The sequence below is a fragment of the Bidens hawaiensis genome, unplaced genomic scaffold (genome assembly GCF_021521415.1).
Source record: "Bidens hawaiensis isolate Kalapana, Puna unplaced genomic scaffold, B.hawaiensis_p1.1 tig00040181_1, whole genome shotgun sequence".
NCBI classification, from domain to species: Eukaryota; Viridiplantae; Streptophyta; class Magnoliopsida; order Asterales; family Asteraceae; genus Bidens; species Bidens hawaiensis.
This window is the reverse complement of record NW_027497098.1, coordinates 66,824-69,657: the sequence shown is the minus strand read 5'-3', so window position 1 is coordinate 69,657 and position 2,834 is coordinate 66,824. Positions and strand designations below refer to the sequence as shown.

At 37.2% G+C, this 2,834-nt stretch overlaps 1 pseudogene; it reads right to left on the bottom strand.

The window, feature by feature from the left end:
- Positions 1-958: 958 nt before the first annotated feature.
- On the bottom strand, positions 959-2,073 carry LOC143591940 (xanthotoxin 5-hydroxylase CYP82C4 pseudogene; annotated as a pseudogene).
- Positions 2,074-2,834: the final 761 nt, after the last annotated feature.

Here is a 2,834-nt window from a genome sequence, read left to right as displayed (position 1 = left end):
TCATAACTATACTGGTATAAAATATGAATATCGATATAACCTAAAATTATATAAATTATAATATGAATTTATTCTGCTTGATTTAAAATAAGAACATAACGAATCTCTAATACAACTCAAAATTATATGACTTACAATATGGTTCGTGTTTAAGAAATTAAATAAGAATGATATGTTAATTAGATCATAATGACTTACCTGATGATGTACACCAACTCCAAAGCAATTCGTGCTGATAACATGTTATGAAACAAGCCTAATAGCCAAACATATGAGAAAGAAGTTTTATTCAAAGCCTAATAGCCAAACCTGATAACATGTGAGCGGGCCCGCCGGATAAAGATGAAATGTTTCTTTTATTATTGCCTCAAGAAAAGGTGTTTTATGTCAGATTCATCAACTTGTCTTTCTTTACCTACATTCTCATCGATCTCTTGTTGCAATTTCATTAAAACATCAGGATGATTTAACAATAATGCGATAGCCCAATTTACTATCCCGGCTGTCGTGTTACCTCCTAGGATCATGCCCTATAAAAACATTTTAAAGATTGTACCTATCAACAATAATTGTACAAAGTTTAAGTTAATTGTATACACAGGGGCGTTGGTTAGTTGGGGCCAGGGGTGGCCCGGCTCTCTCTGTTATTCGATTGGTAGTGTAAATTTATCCTTTTACAGTCGAAAATTTGTATACATAATGTAAATTTACCCGTTTCTGACAGGAATTTTGAGTCTGGCCCCCTCCGTTTTTTCGATCGGTAGTGTAACTTTATCATTTTTCAGCCGAAAATTTGTATACATAGCATAAATTTACCCATTTCCGACCGAAATTTTGAGCCCGGCCCCTCCGTTTTTCGCTCGGTAGTTTAAATTTATCATTTTTCGGCCGAATATTATTATACATAGTGTAAATTTACCCGTTTCCGACCGAAATTATGAGCCCACCCCCCTCTAGTTTATGATTTTTTTATAAATATTAAGTCAGGACTCCTCAACGTGTATGTGTAGCTTCGCCACTGTGTATACATATAACTTACCAAACATGTAAACTTGATGATAGTGTCTGAATCAATCTCATTATTTGGGAGTTTCCCTTCATCATCAAGTGACAACATCACATCTATAAAATCCTTTGCATCATCTTTATTTTTATTTCGTTCCAAATCTAAGTTCCTCTTCTGTCTGTCGATGCTCGTTTAGCCACCCGCCGCGCACCAAGTCCAAATCTTTTGCAGTCTTTTTCATCTGCTTCTGGTATCCATGCAAATCCAACCACCAAAGAAAAGGTATCACGTCCGATACGACGAAAACACCACACAGTCGATAGAACTCGCTGATGGCCTTCTGGAACCTTGCCGCCTCATCACCACCGGCTCCAACACCAAAATATCGTTTTCCCGACACCATAATCACAATTATGTTTAACAAAATGTGTTCCAACCAGTTACTCAGTTCCACCACAACAGGCCGGTGTGAGTTATGAATCCATCGCTTGTGAAGCTCGTTAAGTCCTGAATTAATCTCTAATAAACGAACATCTTTAAGCTTCTCAATGCGACGATTGGACAAAAATTCCTGGATAGAGATCTTTTTCATTTCTCGCCAAAATGGAGTGTACGGACCCAAACCATTGTCATAGCACATGTGCTTCAGCGCGGCTGTTTTTGGCCTGCAAGCAAGTGCTTCGTCATTGACGGTTAAGCATTCTTTGGCTACTTCCCAACTACTGACCACGAATGCACGACGGGTTCCTAGACGGATGCTAAAAGCCGGACCAAATTTGTCTGCAATGGTACCTAGTGTACGGTGCAAAAGCTGGTCGCCTCCGAATAAGTGGAGGTGTCCGATGATTGGCCACGCACCACCGAGTTCTGGAGCTTCTCTTTGCGTTGATTTCGACCTGGTTCGAATGATAAATACGAGTAACAATATAGAAAGGAATAAGAAAATCAATTCAAGTGAGTAATTCATTGTGTGTTTCTTGTGGTTTTACATACATAACATGGGAATATATATATAGGCGCATGGGGATTGTATTACTATATATGTATGAAAACAAGTCAAATTTAATGTATACGAAAATAATATGATTAATTGTTCATCATTCGTATGTATATGTAATAGTGTAAGGTAAGCATTATATGCAGTGGCGAAGCTCGGACTAAGACATCCGCGCGCGGGGGGGGGGGTGGACTCAAAATGTAGACAAAGTTTCACAAACGAAGGGGGTCGGGCTCAAATTTTTGGTCAAAACGGCTAAATTTACACTAAATATAAAAATTTTCGTCTGAAAACTGCTAAATTTTACACTACGTATAAAAATTTTTGGCCGAAAACGGCTAAATTTACACTACGCATAAAAATTTCGGCCGAAACGACTAAATTTTACAATGCGTATAAATTTTTTTTGGCCGAAAACGCCTAAATTTACACTGCGTATAAAAAAATTCCGGACGAAAACGGATAACTTTACACTACTGCGTAAAAAAACAAGGGGGTTTGGGGCCACCCGGGCCCTAAGCAAACTTCGCCCTTGATTATGTGTATACATCAAATTTCATGAGAACGTCGACTCATTTACTTACTAAACCATAATAAGTGAATACAAACTAGCGTGTCCAGCGCAATAAAACTAAGAAAAACGATGACTTTCATAACTTATAAAAATTGTAAAACGTTTCATTACCTTTTCGTGGGTATATAATTACTAATTAAAGTCGTTATTGTAACTCTTAGTTTTACTAGCTTTAACGACAATATAACATTGTTTATTTAAACTGACACATACATGTATGTAAATTCATTTTAATAAAAGCCGGACATAATAAAAAT